At 44.3% G+C, this 21,612-nt stretch overlaps 2 long non-coding RNA genes across 4 annotated transcripts; one reads left to right on the top strand and one right to left on the bottom strand.

The window, feature by feature from the left end:
- Nucleotides 1-213: 213 nt before the first annotated feature.
- On the bottom strand, nt 214-7,569 carry LOC149126620 (uncharacterized). Of its 3 annotated transcripts, none has more exons than XR_016233438.1 (3): nt 7,153-7,569; nt 6,098-6,377; nt 214-490 (listed from the first exon to the last, which is right to left on the bottom strand). It is a non-coding gene; the product is annotated as an uncharacterized LOC149126620 (long non-coding RNA). The 3 variants fall into 3 exon arrangements; XR_016233436.1 differs by lacking the exon at nt 7,153-7,569 and adding an exon at nt 6,414-7,141 and having other exon boundaries at nt 6,098-6,282; XR_016233437.1 differs by lacking the exon at nt 7,153-7,569 and adding an exon at nt 6,499-7,141.
- LOC149126619 (uncharacterized) lies at nt 7,459-9,429 on the top strand. Its single transcript, XR_016233985.1, has 3 exons — nt 7,459-7,598; nt 8,418-8,783; nt 9,166-9,429. It is a non-coding gene; the product is annotated as an uncharacterized LOC149126619 (long non-coding RNA).
- The last annotated feature ends 12,183 nt before the right edge of the window (nt 9,430-21,612 follow it).

Here is a 21,612-nt window from a genome sequence, read left to right as displayed (position 1 = left end):
GCCAAAAGTAATCAGTGAGGACAGAAGAGCATCTAAGAATTGGCCACACAGTATGCCTGCTCATGGGAAACAGGGCTTGTGTGCAGAACTGTCAGAAAACTTTCTACTGGATATGTAATTATTCATTTGTTTTTATTTATCTGGCTTTATGATCATATAAAATGTCCCAAAAACAAATTTAAAATCAAAGTTAAAAATACTTTTATTGGATAAAGATAGTGTAGGCAGAGGATGCAGTGAGAATGGCGAGTTTTGACATTTGCCAAGTATTAGAACTATATGTGGAATTTCTGAAAAATAACTCCTGGATCTCACCTGGAGATTCTAATTCCGGGCATCTGGGGCAAAGTCAGTACTTGTGTTTTCTTGAAACCACATTTGCTTGGCTGTGCATTGCCAATGGTGATAGAATCCTTGGATGGAGAAGGACATGAAGGGCACTTGGTGGGGTGAAAGCCATCAACACTTCGGTGTTTATCAATAATAGTTCCTGGAGATGAAGATTGGAAAGTAAGTATGGACACAAAGGGACAATTTTTCTTACTGCCTAACCTTGATCCTTAAGAATCTGACTGCTACCTCAGCTCACAAGGAAAGAGCTTTTCCATTCTATGGCTCCAGGGTGCATCATAGGCTGTCTGGCTTCATTGTGCCCACTAGAGGTCACTGTGCTCATGTTTCTGTGGAGACAGAAAATGCCGGAACCTGTTGCTGCTAGATGCTTTCTGTCATGCATCTTAACCAAGAACTTGATAAGCTTTGATTTTGGAATGAATCTTTCTAATGGAAAAAAAAGCAAAAACAGCATATTTAGAAATTAACATTCAAAAATGGAACTTAGCAAAGAAATTCAGAAATGTTTGTTAGATGCTAATAAATTAGAAGTATCCACTTAGTTCTGGAAGAATTTTCTTAAGTAAAAAAATTAAGACATCTGAGACTTACTCTTTATCGTTAATGCTTTCTTTCCTTTTCAATGAGATAGTATCAATTTTTTGACTAACCAGATATAAGTCAATGCGTTAAACGTGTTTTGGGAAACAGTGACTAAATCAGCTTCATTCAGGAAAGCAGGAATATGAGGGATAGAAGAGAAGGGGGGAGAGGGAGGGAGGGAGCTTCCCCATCTGCTAGTTCACTCTCGAAGTGCTCAACTACCTAGGTTGGTTCAGGCTGATGCCAGAAGCTAGAAACTCAATCTGAATCTCCCATGTGGGTGGCAAGGACTCAACCACTTGAGCTAGAACCTGCTACCTACTAGGATGTGCATTAGCAGGAAGCTGAAGGAGCTAGGACTCAAATCCAGGCACTTCAAAAGAGGATCTAGGCTTCCTGGTTTTTTTATTTAGTAAATATAAATTTCCAAAGTACGGTTAATGGATTACAATGGTTCCCCCCCCATAATTTCCCTCCCACTCACACCCCTCCCATCTCCCGCTCCCTCTCCCATTCCATTCACATCAAGATTCATTTTCAATTATCTTTACTTAATATATACTAAATCGATCTTCTGTATATAAAGATTTCATCAGGCCGGCGCTGCGGCTCACTAGGCTAATCCTCCGCCTAGCGGCGCCGGCACACCGGGTTCTAGTCCCGGTCGGGGCGCCGGATTCTGTCCCGGTTGCCCCTCTTCCAGGTCAGCTCTCTGCTGTGGCCCGGGGAGTGCAGTGGAGGATGGCCCAGGTGCTTGGGCCCTGCACCCCATGGGAGACCAGGAAAAGCACCTGGCTCCTGGCTCCTGCCATCGGATCAGCGCGGTGCGCCGGCCGCAGCGCACCGGCCGCGGCGGCCATTGGAGGGTGAACCAACGGCAAAGGAAGACCTTTCTCTCTGTGTCTCTCTCTCACTGTCCACTCTGCCTGTCAAAAAAATAAAAAAAAAAATAGAAAAAAAAAAAAGATTTCATCAGTTTGCAACCTGTGTGCCAAGCACTCACAGCAGAAAGTAGGAAGTTTGAGGCAAATATTTAAGGTAACACTTAATATTTATTTTTAGCTGAACTTGTTTCTATAAAGACCAAATTGTTGGAGCAATGCAAGAATGGGCCATACAGAAACAGTCTGCCAATAGTGATTTTTTAAAAAGATCCATTTATTTATCTGAAAGGCAGAGGGAAGGAATGAGGAGGAAGACAGGGAGAAAGAGAGAAATATGAACCTGGCATTTCACTCCCAAATTCCTGCAACAGCCAGAGCTGAAACCAAAGACAAGAACTCCATCAGGGTCTCCCACCTACGTGGCAGAACCCCAAGTACCTGGGCTATCATTTGGTACCTCCAAGGCATATTAGTAGGAAGCTGGGTTGGAAGTACAGAATAGCCAGTACTCAGACCAAGCACACAAGGGATGTGGGTGTTCCTAAGCCATGGCTTATCCTGCTGTGCAAACACCTGCTCTGTCAACAATGATTTTAACTTGAGGAGACCACATTATGAAGGGAACTACAAGTCATTTCAGAATTATCAGCATGGGAACTACTTCAAGTTTGCAAATGAAAGTATTAAAGTCTTGAGGAGGGCTCCAATATGGACGAATAGGGAAGGAGCTCAATGATAGTCCAGGAAAAGATAGTTTAAAAGAAGTGGAGATATTGGCCAGCGCAGCGGCTCACTAGGCTAATCCTTCGCCTTGCAGCACCAGCACACCGGGTTCTAGTCCCGGTTGGGGAGCCGGATTCTGTCCCGGTTGCTTCCTCTTCCAGGCCAGCTCTCTGCTGTGGCCAGGGAGTGCAGTGGAGGATGGCCCAAGTGCTTGGGCCCTGCACCCCATGGGAGACCAGGAGAAGCACCTGGCTCCTGCCTTCGGATCAGCGCAGTGTGCCAGCTGCAGCGCGCCGGCCACGGCAGCCATTGGAGGGTGAACCAATGGCAAAGGAAGACCTTTCTCTCTGTGTCTCTCTCTCACTGTCCACTCTGCCTGTCAAAAAAAAAAAAAAAGTGGAGATACTATAGTCTCAAGGAAGAGTTAGGGGAAAAACTGCAGAGGAAACTCTTCCGGAATTAAGAGTGTCAGGTTGGATCTATGTGGAGGGCACGGGTGTCCAAGGCTCAGGAGCCCAGCTGCCAAGAGAGTCTCTGCTGCAGTGCTGGAAAGGGAGGTGAGGCGAAACCGCAGTAGCCTGAAACACTGGCAGAAAAGCAGCAGGAAGAGCCTAAAGGGAATGAGGCTTGAAGCCCCATGGGGGAAAGTACACCAGCCTATCTAGAGAGAAAAATAAAAGGGACCGGTACGGACATGATTCTCTCTCTCCCCTCACCCTACAAAAGCGGGGAAAACAATACAGCAGGCACCATTTTTGACATATGTAACAGCTGCACCAGCTCAGGGCTGCGCCCACCCTCAACCAAGCAAAAAAAAAACTGACATTGGTGGGGAGAAATAACAGAAGACTAAGACCTAGTGAATGTGTGGAGCTTATGAACTGAGACTGTGAAAAAAAAAAAAAAAAACTGAGGTGTGAGGGAAAACTCAATGTGGCTGAGACATGAGTAGTCTTGATGGGAGATGCCACAAATTCAGGCAGCCTTGGCCACCCAGTGAGAGACATTGCAGCAGAATCTGAGCTTACACTGAGGACCGCACAAATCCTTTGTGTGGTCCTTGGGACAGAGCAGATGAATGTTAAACCCACTGGGGCTAGTGCTCAGGCACTGATTGCCATTGAAAAGAGCTCAGCTGAGTGGAATTATTTCCCTTCTGAATAAAAAAAATTTACCACGCCAAACCTGGGTGTGTCACCTTTGGCATACCCTTAACACTGAAGAACTGAATAGAGCTCTCTCACCACACCCACCGCAAGCCTCTAGAGATTCACCAAAAGCAGACAGTCCACTTAATCTGGAGTCATAGTATAATGAGAAAAGCCACCACACCGAGGGAAAAAAAAGAAACCAAAGAATATCTCCACAATGCCAGACAAATGCAGAAACCAAGGAAACAAGAATAAGGAAGACATCATGATGCTCCTAAATGAACATGACACTCCAATACAAGATTATGAACATGATAGAAGAAATGTAAGATATAGATTTCAAAAAATTTATAACATTTAGAAGTTATCAAAAACAAATGTATGAACTACAGAAATCCAAACAGGACAGTATAGAATCTCTCATGAAAATGAAATCTTAAGGAGGAATCAAAATGAAATGAGGAATTTAGTAGAACATGAAATTGAGATATTGAAGAGAAACCAAAATGAAATGAAGAATTCAATAGAACAAATGAAAAACACATTGAGAGCCTTAAAAACAGAATCAGTGAGGCTTGCTTCATCAGTAATTCAAATCTGGGACCAGAGCTCTGGAGACCCAGATGAAGCTCCTGGCTTTGGTCTGGCCCAGCCACAGAAGTTGCAGCCATTTAGAGAGAAAACAAGCTGATAGAAGACCTCTCTTTGCCTCTCCCTCTCTAAAACTCCACCTTTCAAATAAATTTTTTTTTAAAAAACTACTTTAATCTTGGTCAGCCTAATCTCTTAGCACCTTATTTTCCTCCTCCATTGAGGGTGGAATGGATCATCTCTTCCTCGTAGGACCATTTTGAGGATTAAAGGAGGTAAATCACTTAGGGTTTAGCCAATATCTGGTACCAAGTAAACAAAAGCTACTTTCCTAGAGCCTTTCAGACCCAACAGATTCTGGCATCAAAGTACAAACATAGCCTAAAAATATCTTGGCAGACCTAACTATCAATGCTGGATCAAGAATCTTTAAAAGGGATAACGAAGGGTGACAAGGGAGTGAGGAAAATCCTCAAGGACAGTCCAGGCACACCTGCCTGCATAGCACAAACTCAGGCGAAACAGCCTCCAAGCCACTGGCTGCTCCAAGGGCAGCACCCTATCTTCCGCGACCTAGAACACTGATTTTAATAGCAGCTTCAGTGCAGGGCCACACGGAAGACAAAGAAAAGATCTTGTAAGGCAGATCTGAGAGTCTCATTTAGCCAGGATTCCCAAGGCTGCTCCACAAAAATTCAGCATAAGGAACCTTGTTGGGCTGGACTTCCCGAAAGTCAAGTATAGGGGAAAAAAAGCCCAAAGCACCTTTCCTAAGAATGTGCGATGGGAGCCAGCTCCCAAGCAGACTACAATACAGGAACCCCATGTCCAAGAGGGCTCATGCCTAACATTTCTTAGTTTCAAAGAAAACAGCCAGAAGTTTGATTGGCAAAGACATGAACTTTACTTACAGGAGGGACAGATGCCAGCTGGTTGATCAGTAGTCCGCACTGCCTGGCCACATTAGCGTTACATAGTAAACAAGTACAATTGGCTCCACACAGCTACCAACTCACAGCCAAAGCCACGGCTGTGCTGGGCTTACCCTCCCCTCCCCACCAGACTCTAGTTAAGAGGTCCACCTGGAAGGGAGAGGTCTATCCCAGAGGCCTCCCCCAGATCACGGGCCGCTCTTGCTCGTAGGGGGAGGGTTGCATTGTGAGCCTTCCCTACGGGGCTCTAACTCACACTGCATAGTCCTCCACAATCGCAAGCCAAGAATGTGGATGGTTGTACCAGGCAGGCAGCACACCTACCATTACGGCCCTGGCCAAACACAGATAAATCCACTTTTGAGAAACTACCACCAACCTAGCCATCAAAGTCTCTAAGCTTACACAATCAAGTTACTATTAAAACAAAATGGAAACAAAGTTCTATCTGTCAGAGTTAGCTGAGATAATCTGTTAATCTGGTCTACAAAGACTTCTGATATTAAAGACAACTAAAAATAATCCTCATGGGTGGGCTGAACCACTGATAACGTCCAGCTCTTTGCCTGTGCCCTATCTGCAAAAATTACACAGACTCCTATACAAGATAATGGAAACTATTACAGGTCAAAAAAAAAAAAAAATGAGACCTAACAAACGATCTGGAAGGAGAGAGAAGGAAATGGGAAGAGGACACCAGCTAAGAATTTTCTAGAAGAGAGGACACACAAGGTGTGATGTGATAGCCCATGGATTCAAGAAGCCCTCAGGCCCATGAGCAAAATTTAAAAAACTCACTGAGGCAAGCACATCTCAGTCACATTTTCTATCACCAACGATCAAGAAAAACCTGTAAAAAGCAGGCAAACCAGTTACTTACAGAGAACACCGGTGGACCTCAGGGTCTGACTCCTGTGCAGAGAGTCAGCCATCAGCTCTCCTTACTCCCCCAGGACTGTCCAGAGGGCCTCAAGTGTGCCCAGTGGTGCCACTTACACACAACAGGAATGACACGGACGTCATCACGTTTCAGATGAGAGTAACTGGGTCCAGCTGGTGTCTCCCCTAGAAGTCCGAGCAGAAAGGAAAGGACGGTATAAGCCGACTCCAGCACCCTCTGCTTTCCCAACAGTCTTGGCTAATGGAGACCCCTGGAGGAGCTGGAGGGAGGGAAGAGAGAAAGTCAGCATTCTTACCCCTTCTGCCTCCAGCGCCATGCAGCACCTGGGGCTGGTTGCAACCCATGTCAGGGCTCCTCACTCGCTGGCCTTCTCGGCATACCTATCTCCTTCCTGGTCCCTTTAGCTTGGGGGCCCTCCTGTGGCCCTGGAAGCGTGGGGTAGCAACAGCTCGGCGTTCCTTCGCGCACCACCCTGCGAGTGGCCCCTACGCCTCACTGGGGTGTTCCTAAGTGAGCCTTCCCAGATTGAGCATCACCTGGGAGGCCTGCGCCTCCGACTGGGACCCTGACGGAAACCCTTTCCAGCTTCTCCAGCACTCTGTGGAAACTCTGAGAGTTAGAAGCCACGTTTCCTTGGTTTTGATTTTCTCTTACAGTGCTCTGTGTTCAGGGGAGAAAGTCAACAGAGGCTGATGGGAAAGCCAGCATTGTGAAACGGGAATACACAATGTGTGCTCACTAAAGTCCCTCTGTGAACAGATGGGGCTGAGCCACACTCGCCCTTACTGGAGATATTGTCCGTGTTGTCGGTTCACCAGCTGGCAGGTGAACCGCGTCTGTGTTTCCCCCTAGAGTCTGCATGAAATCAGTGGAAGCGAAGGAAGGAGGGAGGATTTCCCAAGATTTAAGGAGGCCAGAGTGGCTCTTGAACAACTCGCATTACCCCCGATGTGGATGTAAACTACGTCCCTTTTAGCTTCTTTAAAGAAGCTACTGACCTGTCCCCTCCACAAAATCCCACGGCTAAGTTTTACCTTTAGTATCTGTCTCCTGGAAAAATTTCGAAGCAAACTTCCTTTCCGGATACTTCACTGTCTTGAGCGCGGGTTTGATTCAGAGTGCCCAAAACGCACAGCATCCTGTGCTGTGTAGAGAATGGCGCTTTAGGGCGCTTGGAGTCGCGGGGCTCCGCCCCTCCGCCGTCAGTGTCCAGCTCAGCGCACCAGAGGGAAGAGTGCAGGCTGCGATGGAGCTGTGCCAGGCTTGATCCACTGCTTCTCAGATCTTTCTCCATCTCTTGCTACCTATCGACGTGTGTTAGCCTACCAGGGAGAGGAAGCGAGCGGTGGGAAGAGGAAGGTTTGCCAGTCCTAGAAACTCTAGGGGAAGACCTCATGCCGCCGGTCCCGCGTGCAGCGCAAGGTCCACAATGGAGGCACAAGGCAGTATCAAGCTCTGGCACATCTCTCTCTGCTCAGCGGTGAGGCTGGGGCTGTCGAAAGGGCAGAGTGGTACCCAGGGGATTCTGAAAGGAGAAAAAAGAGAGCGACCAAAAGGAGGAAACTTCACATGCCCGTCTCAGGGGGCTCTTCAGAAATCATAAGGGGAGGGACCAGGTATCGCAGCACACCGAGGGAAGCCGCCGTGGTGGCCATCTGGGGAGTGAACCAGCAGATGGAAGATCTCCCTCTCTGTTGCTCACTATGTCTTTTCAATAAATAAAATGAAGCTTAAAAAAAAAATCAAAAGCTGGTTCATGAGAATACTTTGCAACACCTTCCACATTTTGTATATTCACTTTTTACCTCCATACTATTTTGTTTGAATGGCGGATTTTTTTTTTTTTTTTTTGACAGGCAGAGTGGACAGTGTGAGAGAGAGACAGAGAGAAAGGTCTTCCTTTTGCCGTTGGTTCACCCTCCAATGGCCGCCATGGCAGGTGCACCGCGCTGATCCAAACGCAGGAGCCAGGTGCTTCTCCTGGTCTCCCATGGGGTGCAGGGCCCAAGCACTTGGGCCATCCTCCACTGCACTCCCGGCCCATAGCAGAGAGCTGGCCTGGAAGAGGAGCAACCGGGACAGAATCTGGCGCCCCGACCGGGACTAGAACCCGGTGTGCTGGCGCTGCAAGGTGGAGGATTAGCCTAGTGAGCTGCAGCACCAGCGTTGAATGGTGGATTTTATCCACAATTTGAAAGTACACGCGAAAGCTACATAGAAGAAGGAAGTCCAGTTCCTTCCTGGAGCTAAGAAAATGATGTTGCTCATCTCTCTAACAGGCATCTTATGTTCCCCCTAGGGAATGTCTTCAGTGTACAACTCAATGGGCCTCAACCCCAACTGCATTTTAAAGCAGCAGAGTTTCAAACACTGACTTTGGGAAGTGGAGAGTGAGCTGGCGTCTCATGTTTCTCGGAAGCTCTACAAGTGACTCGAGAGTGGCCAGGATAGGGAGCCACTGCTTGGCTTGCAGCGCTGCAGGTGCAGGTGGCAGACCTGCCGGAGAAGCAAGGATGTGTGGCAGCAGGATTCCCGCAAGGAAGTCATCCCCAGGATCCAGCCACCAGCCCGCAGCTTCCTCCCGAGACTGCCCAGCCTGGCCTGCAGCATTCCCAGGTTTATCCACGGAACACGGATGGAAGGCTATTCCAGGAGCTTATTGCAGGTCTGTGAGGTTATGTCGCTATTTCTTCCTAAACGTTTTCATCCCATAACCTTCTGAAGTCCAAATGAGTGTATGGTTAAAAAGCAACACATTTTTAGTACTTAGCTGTTGGGGTTTTTTTGGGTGTTATTTTGCATTAGGATTTTTTTTCTTTATATTAGAAGCAAAGAAAAAAAACTCTCTGTCTTGTCCTCCTCCCCCCCCCCCCCCCCCAGTGATTTCTGATTTGATTTTTAAGCCTCTGACGCACTCAGCCACTGGGCCTGCGGGGAAGTTCTCTCTACTCGGGCCGCCTGCTGTGCTGAGTTAGCTGCTCCTCTGAACTTCCACTGCGTCTACAGCGGTGGTATCTGCTTATTCACGTGTCTGCCTCTCTACCTAGACTGAATGCCCATTGAGGGAATAGCAAAGAGAGCCGTTCGTGTTTATATCCCCGTCCAGCAAAGACTCCAGCCACCGAAGTTACCAAAGGCAAGTGTCTTTTCTTACAGTGAAATACTACGTTTCAATGCAGCTTATGTAGCGCTTGCGTGCCCACACACCCCTCTACTCCTAACTCTCAGAAGTGATTCACACAGTGCAGTGAAGTTCGCAGGTGGAGGGACTTCACGGCAAACATTCTGTGGAGCGGCTTGCCAGCCCATTCTTAAAGGTAAGGAGAAAGCGCTCGAAATCTGAACCGGTCTGCTCCGCCCTCTAGTGGTGGCCATGCTGCAGAACACCTTTTACGTTTCACTGGGGACTATTATTACGGAAAGGCTTGTAGAATGCTGTTGAAACGCTAGTTTGTATGATAACCTGCGTCTTACCTATCCTGCTGTTATTTCTGCTTTATTTTTCCTTATTTTCTCTAAGAGGTTTACAGTCAGCAAAAAACACCTCCGCAGGTTTAAGTTCAGCAGAAACACCTCCGCAGAAGAGGATCTGTGTGTTTAAGAACAGCGTCTTTACCGCGCTAAATCTTGGCAAGACTTCCTGCCAGCATCCCTTTGGCCACGTGAAATGTATTCTTTCTCTTATACCCTCGAGGTTTGCCATATGGTTTTGGAACACCTGAGCAGATCAGGGCTCAGTGTGGCCTAGTGGTAGGGCAAGTTCTTGGTTGGTTGTTGGGTTTTTAAATCAATCATGACAACAGAAAGCTTTTGTTGCGGCTTAGAGGAAGAAATGATTACGTAATCTAGAATCTCACGGAAGCTAGCAACTATCTGGAACCTTCCACATGAGATCGGTTATAAGAGGTAAAGCATTCTCCTGCTGATTCTGATCTGACCTTGCTGTTTGTTTAGATAGTGTCCATGTAAACAGAGAGGGAAAGGAGGGAGAAGAGCACCTTGCCCCCATCACCTGTGAACACCACTGTCTCCTATGGACTGTATTTGCCTTGGCAAATTGCAGACAGTGTCTCCTAATTGTAGGCACATTTTGAGTTGTGTTTCAGAAAACAATTTGTAGTCCCCGGTTCCTTTACAAAATAATTATGCTTAAGAATGTCTTGTAAATAGGTCCAAGAAAAATAGTATTTATCCAGTGAGCAGCAGGGGAGCCTGCACGTCTGAGTTTTAATGGACCCAGTGGTGCATTTCACTAATGCCTGGCATCCCTCGTTCGTTAAAGCGGCTCCCCAGGTGGTGTGTGCAAAGGACTTCACAGAAGCCATTCACCTGGACAAATGTTGATGGCAATCCCTGCCCTAACCTAATCCATAGTAATGTAGCCATCTCTCTGTAAACCCACGTGGGAGGAAGTGGAGATTTTCTCAACTGTGTACAGTAAGGTTTCTGGAAATGTGCACGTTTTCAGATACAAATATTAGACCATGCATGGTGCATAAATACAAACAGCAGCAAGGCTTGAGAGAGAAAACTGTTAGCAGTGCTAGATCACAGCCCAGTTCTCAGAGCACTGGGAAGCTAGATCCCAAAGAGGTGGAAGCCAGCTGTCTTGCTCCACCTCGTGCTCTCTTCTTGCAGGTTCTGGCTCCAAGGCTAACTGTAAAAAACACCTTGGCAGCCTGTGGTTTTGACCTTGTCCCAGGCCTAGGGAGATGAAAATGGTATGGCAGCAACAAAAGACAACTTCACTTTGTACCTCCAAGTTGAGGGCTGAAGTCGAAAATTAACCTAAGTCACTCCAGTGTGTCAGAAATGCTACAAATTCCACCTGCCCGAGTGCTCCCGGCAGTTCTTGGTAACACATTAAGCACACATACACACTCTCACACACTCACTCTAAACACTTCCAGTCTTTCTAGCAGGTCATGCTTCCTTTTTGAGGGAGGCAGGTAGAGCAGAAAAAGGATTAACTTAGTGTTACCAGTCACAGAGGGGAGGGTGGTTTCTGGAACAAGTCTCATGGGTTCTTTTCCTCAGCTTAATATAGAAATAAAAAGCCAGGAAACAATTTTCAAAGAGACAGAAACTTTTATTTGATTGGCAAGCAACAGAGAAAGCATCTGGTCCGAGAGCAGACTAGGCAGGGTGCCCAAGCAGAACACTGGCTTTGAGAAGTTCTGAAGGCGTTACTATCTGTTCATTGGGTCATGTTATTGAGGGTGCCCATTGGACAGGGGGTTCCACATACATGTTGATTGGCTTGGGGTTCATGGAGATAGTGGGGGTCTCCTGGAGACTGTCTCTTTAGGGGTTCAGCCCCCTCCTCTGCTAGCTCTGGGTGGAAGATTGCAACTAACTTGAAGGCATGGTTTAAAACCACAGGCCACACAGATAGCCAGGGTCTCCTGGAGCTGGTCTGATTCTCCCCAAGTGCTCATCCCCTTCCCCTGCCAGCTCTGAGTGAAAGATTGCACTACCCTGAAGGTGTGAGTTAAAGCTGCAAGGTCACACACGCAGCACAAGAAGCTATCAGTGGGCGAGATGCCAGTTGGTCTGGAGACAGGCTTTCCAGCCACAACTGACACCCTGCTTGTGAAGGACATTCTACCTATGTCTGAGGGACCCACAGACTCCCAGCCCCACTGGCGGGCCTCACTCAGTCAATGAAATTGACCATATTTCAGAACATCCACTCCTTTGTCAAAGGCTATATCTAGATATTGGATAGCTCTGACATCAGTAAGTGTAGACATAAACTCAAAGTAAAGGCACTCTGAGCCCATTCCTTCCTCTCCTTCCTGCCCTCCTTCATTACCTCCTTTGATCTCCATCCTTTACTTTCTTCTCCTTGTAGGAAAGCTGACAGTGGATCATCATCCTTCTCTGTTGGCTCTCTTAGCTTTGTGACTGCTAAGAAAGGGCTGGGGAAAGTATCACATGGATACTATAGCTTTGTGTTTGAGAGACTGTAATGCAGTTGTCTGGTGCCAGTCAAAGAATCTCAAAAGATTCCCTGCCTGCCTACTTAATCTTGCCGTGAAGTAAGGGAAGATCAAATGTGGGACTCCCATTTTAAAATGTGAAGTATTAAGTCTGGAAATCTAACACATTCAGCCCTAAGCATTTGTTATCTCCCTTCACCTCTCAGCTTCTTCTCTACCCTCCCTCCTCCACCCTTCAATTCCTTTTTTTTCTTTGCTTATTTGTCGCTCCCCCTCTTCGCGGAGGAACGACACAGGACCCTGCGCTGTGCTTTTGTCTGCTCGGCCCTCCCCGGGTTTGCTGCTGGTTCTTCCCGGGTTGGCTACCGACCCTTCCACCTCCGTGGAAGGGCAGTTCCCCCTGGCCACTTTCCCCACTTCCGCGGGGGAGCGGCACACCGCCGGCCGGTTCTCTCGGGGGCTGCACAGGTGTTCCTTCAGATAGATGTTCCCCTTAGATGTTCCTGGTGCATGTTGTCTCTCTCCTCCTTTATAGTCCTCTTCCACCAATCCCAGCTCTGCTACCCACACGCCGAGTACGCTGCTCTCCTCCAATCAGGAGCAGGTCCTACAGTTTATTGGTTGAACTGGAGGCAGCTGTGTAGAAGCTGTTTTTCTCCTCTCCCAGCGCCATATTGTGGGAGAGCAGATGCATAGAATAAGTCTTAATTCCAGTAACTTAGTCTAGTCCGAGTTGCTCCCAGTTGCTCCCCACACTTATTTGGTGCCGTCTTCCAGGAGCAAATTCTCAGCTAGCTCTCTGTCCTACTACCATTTTCCACTCCTTCAGCTAATCACCAACAAAGTCTTGAGGCACAGTGCATTTTAACAAGGGAGTTTTGAAGCTTTAATTCCTAGCAAAGGCAAGCTCCTTGGCATCATGCCCGGTAGAGTCTCCCTAGAGGTGAGTATGGTCACATTCTCCAAAGCCCTGTTGTAGGCCTCAGCTCCATCAACAGTATAACCTGCCAGGGGTGGATTTTCTTTTAACAGAAGACAGATCGTAGTTACCTTCAGAGTCATCTCTTATTGCTCTAATCAAGTAGCAGTTGTTTTCATGAAACACAATACTTTCTTTTTTCATATTAACAATTCCCCATCCCCTCCCCAGATTGGTTTGGGAGAAGCCCAGGGATACAAATGTCTGAGCTCTCATTCTATATCTGCCACTGGGGCTATGTGGCCTTGAGCGAGTCTCATCCATTCATTTTACAAACGTGACATTGCCTGCTTTGTGCTAGGCACTGGGATGCAACATGAGGAAAGCAGAGAAGACCCAAGAAGCAGACCCTTACAATTTGCCCTCAAGGAAGTTTGTCCACAACCCCACAACAAAGAGAAGAAAACCCCTAGGCCTGTTTGCAGGATGGTAGGGCTTTCCCCCAAATCAGGAAGAACTTCAGCTCCAGTGCTACAAAATATGTTGCTAACTGCACTACACTACAGCTTTTCTCAGGGTGCCTGATTCTTACTTTTTTTAAGAAAAGATTTATTTTTATTTATTTGAAAGGCAAAGTGACAGAGAGAAGGAGAGACAGAGAGAGACATCTTCCATGCACTGGTTCAGTCCCCAAATGGCTGCAATAGCCAGAGCTGGGAAGGATAGGCTGAAGCTAGGAGCCAGGAATGGCATCTGGATCTTCCACTTAGGTTTCGAGAGCCCAAGCACTAGGGCCATCATCCACTGCTTTCTCAGGCACATTAACAGGGAGCTAGATCAGAAGTGGAGCACCTGGGACTTGAACCAGCACTGATATGGGATGCTGATGTCTCAGGTGAAGGCTTATTCCATTAGACCACAACACCAGCCTCTTAAGGCATCTGATTAGTATGAAAATTGTATGTTTCATTCCTATTAGTGAGGATCCTTACCATCTGATCATGCACATGCGATCTTCAAGGTCTGAAGTTTACAAATCTACCTACCTTCCAAATAGAAAGACTTTAGCACATTTCTAGACAGTAATCGTCTTCATCTTGTTTTAATTGCATCCCATTTATAACCCCAAACTCACTATTATGTTGCTTCATATAATCAAGTCCCATTAGAATTATCTCTTTTACAAATTTATTTGCTTTTGTGCCTCATTCTTTCCTGAGTTCAACTTTGTTCTTCCTGAATTGCATCCATTAGTAGGGTCTCTTAGGAGTCTATTATTATTATTATTACTATAATTATTGTAATTATTTTTAATGATAGTGTAGTTTGGCATAGAATTTTAGATTGATAACTATCTTCTTAACACCTTGTGCTGTCTTCTGGCCTGTGTTTTTTTTTACATCAATATAATTATTGTTCATTTTGGGTAAGGTCACTTTTGCTTGTTAAGATCTTTGTCTTTCATAATATATAGCTTCATGACAGTTTATGAAAGGGTTTATTTTTCTTTATCTTGATCAGGACTTTTTGACCTTTCTGAATCCGATGATTTATGCGTTTCAAAAATTTTAGAAAATTCTTATGTCTTGAAATATTGACTTTTGCCCATTTTCTCCATGTTTTCCTTCTGGGTCTTCTGGTAGATATATTCCATCTGAGTATCAGTGTCTGTTTATCCCTCGTCATACTTTTGATCTCTTGTCCTCTCTGTGATTAGGTTCAGGTCATCCCTTAGTTTGCTAATGCTCACTTTGGTCTCATTAACCTGTCTACTGAATTTTCAAAGCCAGTGAATATCTTTTTCATTTCTAAACATTGTATTTGTTTACTTTTTCAGTCATCTTTGCTGTTCTATTTTTCTCCAGATTTTTAGTTTTATTTATTTAATCATTGAGATCTAGCAATTTTGTAGTCTGCATCTGACTCACTTGAAGCTTATAGACATCCAATCATGCTGCTTGTGCTATCTGCTAACTCTTGTTCATTGTAGCTTGCTTTATGAATGCAAAATTGTATACCATGAGCAAAGCTTCCTCTGTGCGCCCTGGATTGGTGATGGGGTCCTATGCACGGTTTTACACCTGCCTCTGTCAAATGGCCTAGGGATAAAATACTGGGATCCATCTTTACATGCACTGTCCAGATTGAGAAATCTTTTTAAAATTTAATTTATGTGAAAGGGAGGGATGGAAGGAGGGAGACACACACACACAGTGGGGGGCAGGAGACAGAGACAGAGATCTAGAGATCTCCCCCCACTGGTTCCTTCTAATGCTCAAATGTCTGCAGCCTAGGCTGGGCCAGGATAGCCTGAAGCCAGGATCCAGAAACTCAATCTGAGTCTCCTACATGGGTGGCAGTGATCCAGGTACTTGAGCCATCATCTGCATTAGCAGAAAGCTAGAATCCAAAGCAGAGCCTGGACTTGAACCCAAGCACTTCAGCATGGGATGCAGTACCCTACATGATGTCTTGACCACTTCACCAAATGACAACTCCACATTGGGAGGTCTTGAGCCCAAATCCATGTGAGAGCAGATCTTATTATGAATTATCAGTGAAGACATTTTTTTTTTTGTCCTCACTCAGAACCCAAACTGCAATAAACAAGCCACCTGGACATCACCCTGTTAGTAGATGGATTCATTTAAGGACCTCTCAGTCATTGAATATCAAGTCCATAAGGACTCTTTGTAAGAGACTCCATTCCAGCGTTCAGCATTGTGTGGAGCCGGGCCTCATCTCCTGACTCCCGGTGTTGCTGAAACGCCAGGCTCTGAACGACAGAGAGGGCGATTCTCCCTGTTCCCTGCCTCCTTCCCAGGATATCACATATTTAGCTCCTCCACGCTGCAATGATTTCAATTTCCCTTTCCGTTTCAGCTCCTGAACATTTCTCATACTACCATGCAAATCCAACTATGCATTTAAATGCTTGCTTGATGGAAGTGATCCATCACATGTTCTATAAAGGGAGGCACTTCAATTTGCTGTATTGTTAGAAATGTACATTCCTATCTACACTTTGAAGAAACAGACCACAAAGGATTCTTAACCAGGTTAAATCCTTTTGTTTTGTTAAAAGGTGGCCATCTTAGCTGGATAACATACTAAAGATAACTAGCCATGGATAACATATTATTAGCTCAAAAATTGGTCACAGGATGCAACAAATGCATTTTGAGGGAATAAATTATCAAGCAGAAAATCGTACAACTGAAGGAGACCTTGGAAATTAATGTGTTTGTTCATTCACCAGTTACTTTAAAAAAATATTTCCTTTACACTGAGTTTCTAGATTTATTTATTTGACAGGCAGAGTGACAGACACAGACACACAGAAAGTGAGAGGCAGGGAGGGAAAGACCTTCCATCTACTGGCTCAGTCCCCAAGTGGCCACAATGGCTGGGGCTAAGCCAGGCTGAAGCCAGAAGCCTGGAACTCCATCTAAGCCTTCTACATGGGTGGCAGAGGCCCAAGCACTGCTATCTTCCACTGCTTTCCCAGGCATATCGGCAGGGAGCAGGATCAGAAGCAGAGCATCTAGGACTCAAACTGGCTCTCAGATATGGGATGGCAGTGTCATAAGCAGAGGCTTAACCTGCTGCTGCTCCACAACACGGGCCCCTGTCAGTTATTTATGTATGCTTTTTTGACCCAGAAACTTTGAGGGATACAGATCCTTCTCTTCTAAAGCTCACCTACAGCAACACCATGAACAGTGAAGAAATGATTAAGTAACACAGTTGTAGATGGTGATAAATGCCACAGAGAAATTTAAATGGTTTACAAGATAGAGACTGGCAGGGATCAACATCCATGATGAAGTAACCATCGAGCTGAGTCCTAAACAGGTGAGGGTAATGGGGAGGAGTCAGCATGCAGGAAGATGTCTGCAATCCCAGGGAGGAGAAGGTAGAGAACTGGAGTGAAAAATCAGAGAAGTCCCAGGGTCCCAAGAACATAGAAGCCCACCCTGCCAGAGTTACCCTGGTTGGGGATCTAATCACACTTTCTCTTTTCTCCAGTTGCCAGCCCTCCACATGCCACTAATCTTCTAGCCAACTGTCCTGATCAGACTTATCTTGAAGCAGGCTGCCACACACCACATCAAATACTTCTAAGAGCCCACATGAGCCACAAGAATACCTAGAACACCTGCTCCAAGGGGTATTTTGGGCCTTTTGCTCCAAATCCTCAGGGCTGCTGTAATTAGGGAGTCTGTGAGTTCTTGCACCTGTTGTTTTGATGCAATTTCATCTGTGCTCATTCAGATAACCACTAATTATGCTCTGGTATAATAAAAAATTTGCTCTTAGAGTTTTAGAAAACAAAGAAAGTGCTTGCTACATTGATAGAAAAATCTCCAGCCTTAATTATACAATTTTCATATATTTTGTTGTTTGTATGCTGATACAAGATCTGCTCTGCAAATTAAAAGTAATAAATGCACACATGTATGTGGTTATATGATAATCTTAGAAGAAAAACTAAAATTTCATTGTATCTTCCTTCCATTATTGGTTAATAATTGTAAACTCAATAGTTTCAAAATTGTCATTAACTTGATTTTACTTTATTTTCATAATAATCATATAAAGTTAGACGCATTGTTTCCTTTCTTTTACAGATGTTTTGAAAATCGACTCTAAAAATGGTACCAAGGTATCCAGGATGTTGCAACAGAATACATTAAGGGTAAAATATGCACATTGAGGGTAAAATCACCATGTCTGTTCTAAGTAAACAATACCAACATTTGTACCTCAATTTGCATTCATTCAATCTTTTAAATTGCATCTAATTTCCTGCCATTAGTAGGAAAGCTGATGTGCATGCTTTCATTTTAAAATAAACTTTCACTGACCAAGGTTCATTTTTGAACATAATGTCAAAATTAAATTTCCGTTTTTATATTTAGGTATATATGGTTTCGCTGTCTTCACTTTCTTGCTTTGAAGATCTTTCTAAAGGCAGTCAGTGCCTTCTATGAATTTTAGGATGGAATATATTTCTGAGACATTACAATAGATGGAGTTATTTTCATTAATTTTTTGGATAGCAACTGAAAATAACCTAGAGATGAGTGTTGGAAAGATTAAGCTCTGTCATAAAAAACATTCAGTGGGAGGATCGTAGCATGGTTTATATTTTCCTGGGGCACTGTCTAATTTAATCTCAGGGTTGCAAATGGAGCAGCTCTTTGCAATATTAGGATTTGCTGAGTGACTTTTCTCAGTAATGGTGCCTTATGCTGTCATCCTCTCATCTACTCCATCAAAGTCTTTTGGTACATACTTAAGGACAAGTTAGAACACAAACTGGGAACTGAAAAGCTTTCTGATCTGCCTGTGGTGCATTTCATGATTTGTTTGACTTGTTTGAGTTAAGTCTCTTTACTTCTAATCCTTGATGGCCACATATTCAGGTCAATGCCAGTTACCTGCAAAACACAACAGCCAGGAAAATAATCTTCTGTAGAACCACACATATCTGATTTCCAACCATGCCTTGAGTTGCAAAGCTTTCGGAGGAAAAAAATCAAAGTGAAGAAAAATAGCCCTTCAAAGCAAAATACTCATAACAATCAGAAACATAAGGTTCCTTCTTCAGCCTTGCCTTGCTTTTTAAGTTTTAGGTGTCACAGAGCCTCATCACACTCGTAGCGACCATTGCCACGTTGCTGCTTTACTGAACAAAATTTTTGAAGCAGAGAAAATTCCTGTCACAAAGAAATTGAGGAAAGCAAAAGATAGTGTAATTTCTAGGTTGGGTTGAGTGAGAAAACCAATATCCCTACTTAAACGTTTTCTCCCTTGGGATAAAATTTTGAATCTTTAATGAAGGATAAATCTTATAGAATTAAGGAATCACCTACATTAACAATAGCTAATGTTCCCTACGTGACAAGTTATATATCAAATACTTTGTGTGCAGTGTCTCATCTAATCCTCACAAGCATGACAGGAGCTGGTACCTCTATCAGCCCCTTTTCACAGGTAAGGAGCAGAGGTGGAGAGATGTTAAGTGCCTGTCCAGCATCATTGAATCAAGAAGACATAGAACAAGACTGGAACCCAGACATTCTCATCCTAGGGCCTGAGAGCTAAAGTATCAATAAATAGAATGTTGCTTGTCCATTAAGTATAAAAGTTATCTCTGAGTCTGTCTTTAGGCATCATATGTTCCAGTAAGAGATAAGTCAAGAGTCTGGGAAAAGGAGATTTGATGAAAATATGAAATCTCTGCCTAGTCCTCATGGCCATTTTGTGATTCAACTTATTTGTCTTGCCCAATCACCTAGCACCTGCCATTCCCCTTCTTGCATCCTCTCCTCACTGTGATGTGTCTAGAGAAGCCCCCACCTTCACAACTCCATGCCCTTGTTTACTTGACTATAATATGTTCTTCTCCACCCCCATGCAAATTAGTTTTATTTTTAAATTTGTATATTGTAAATACAACATTATGAACATAGTAGTTCTTCCCACTGTATCTGCCCTCCCACCCATCCTCTCCCTACCTTCCTGCTCACTCTCCTGTTTTATCTAAGAAAAAAGAACAAATGGAGTTAAAAAAAAAAAACTAAGGAAACTGTTCCTCAACAGTCTGTACATGGGCTGTTCTATGTTATTGCTTCTCAAAGGTGATTTCACTTTTTTCCCCCTTCCTCCTTTCTCTTCCTTCCTCACCCTTCTTTCCTTTTAGAAACTTGTCTTTAAAGAAGAACCTAAGAATGATACATCTTTTGTGAGCTTAGACATAACTATAATTTATGAGACATAATAATATTCTCCATTTAATACACTAAAAGGAAGTAATTCTTGAGAACAACTTTTTCTATTAAGTTTCATGGTACAACTCTGGGGACAGAGGTCCTGTGAGGGAAGTTAGTGCAGAGTGACCCCTGTTGTTTATTTAACAAATCACACTCTTATAAATGACATCAGTAATCACTCAAAGATCTTGACATGATCTGCATTGGCTATGGAAGCTTTTGGACCCACTAGCTCAACAAAGCCATAAGCAAAGTAGATTGAATTGAGCTGCGATAAACATGGAGGTCCAGATAGCTCTTTCATATGCTGATTGCAGTTCCCTTCAGTAGATTACCAGGAGTTGGATGGCTGGATCATATGGTAAGTCTATGTTCAGACCTCTGAGGTGTCTCCACAATGTCTTCTACAGTGGCTTTATCAGTTTACATTCCCACCAACAGTGGATTAGGGTACCTTTTCCCTCACATCCCCATCAATATTTATTGTTTATTGATTATGGTATGAAAGCCATTCTAACTGGGGTGAGGTGAAACCTAATGGTGGTTTTGATCTGCATTTCTCTGATAGCTAGTGATCCTGAACAATTTTTCATGTGTCTGTTGACCAAATGGAATTGCTCTTTTGAAAAATGTCTATGTCTTTTGCCCATTTCTTAACTGGATTGTTTGTTTTGTTGTTGTTGAGTTTCTTTTTTTTTAAAGATTTATTTATTTATTTGAAAGTCATTGTTACACACAGAGAGGTCTTCCATCCAAAGGTTCACTCCCCAATTGACCGCAACAGCCAGAGCTGTGACGATCTGAAGCCAGGAGCCAGGAACTTCCTCTGGGTCTCCAACATGGGTGCAGGGACTCAAGGACCTGGGCCATCTTCTACTGCTTTCCTAGGCCATAGCAGAGAGCTGGATTGGAAGAGGAGCAGCCAGGACTAGAACCGGTGCCCATATGAGATGCTGGCACTTCAAGTCAGGGCATTAACTTGCTGCACCACAGTGTCAGCTCCTTTGTTGTTGAGTTTCTTGATCTCATCATATATTCTGATTATTAATCCTTTATCAGTTGTATAGTTTGCAAATATTTTCTCCCATCTGTCAGGTGTCTTCACTTTGCTGATTGCTTCTTTTGCAATGCAGAAGCTTCTCAATTTGATGTAATTGCATTTGTCAATTTTGGCTTTGATTGCATGTGCCTCTGGGATCTTTTCCAAGAATTATTTGTCTACACCAATGTCTTGTAGGGTTTCCCCAATGATCTCTAATAAATTGATGGTGTCAGGACATAGATTTAGGTCTTTAGTCCATTTTGAGTGGATTTTGGTGAAGGTGTCAGATAGAGGTCTTGCTGCATGCTTCTGCATTTGGCAATCCATTTTACCCAGCATCATTTGTTGAAGAGACTGTCCTTGTTCCAGGGGTTGATTTTAGCTCCTTTGTTGAAGATTAGTTGGTTGTAGATATTTGCATTGATTTCTGATATTTCTATTCTGTTCCATTGGTCTGTCCATCTGTTTTTGTACCAGTACGAGACTGTTTTAACTGCCTTGTAGTATGTCTTAAAATCTGGTATTGGGATGCCTCCAGCTTTGTTTTTGTTGTATAAGATTGATTTGGCTATTTGAGATCTTCTGTGCCTCCATATGAATTTCTGTATCATTTTTTTCTATATCTGAGAAGAATGTCTTTGGTATTTTGACTGGTATCACATTGAATCTGTACATTGCTTTTGGCAACTGGACATTTTGATGATATTGATTCTTCCAATTCATGAACATGGAAGATTTTTCCATTTTTTTGTATCTTCTATTTCTTTCTTTAATGTTTTGTAATTCTCATTGAGGAGATCTTTCACATCCTT

Source organism: Oryctolagus cuniculus, chromosome 5, assembly GCF_051225735.1.
Source record: "Oryctolagus cuniculus isolate XC-2025 breed Fujian yellow rabbit chromosome 5, ASM5122573v1, whole genome shotgun sequence".
In the NCBI taxonomy this organism is placed as follows: domain Eukaryota; kingdom Metazoa; phylum Chordata; class Mammalia; order Lagomorpha; family Leporidae; genus Oryctolagus; species Oryctolagus cuniculus.
This window is presented reverse-complemented; position numbering and strand designations above follow the sequence as displayed.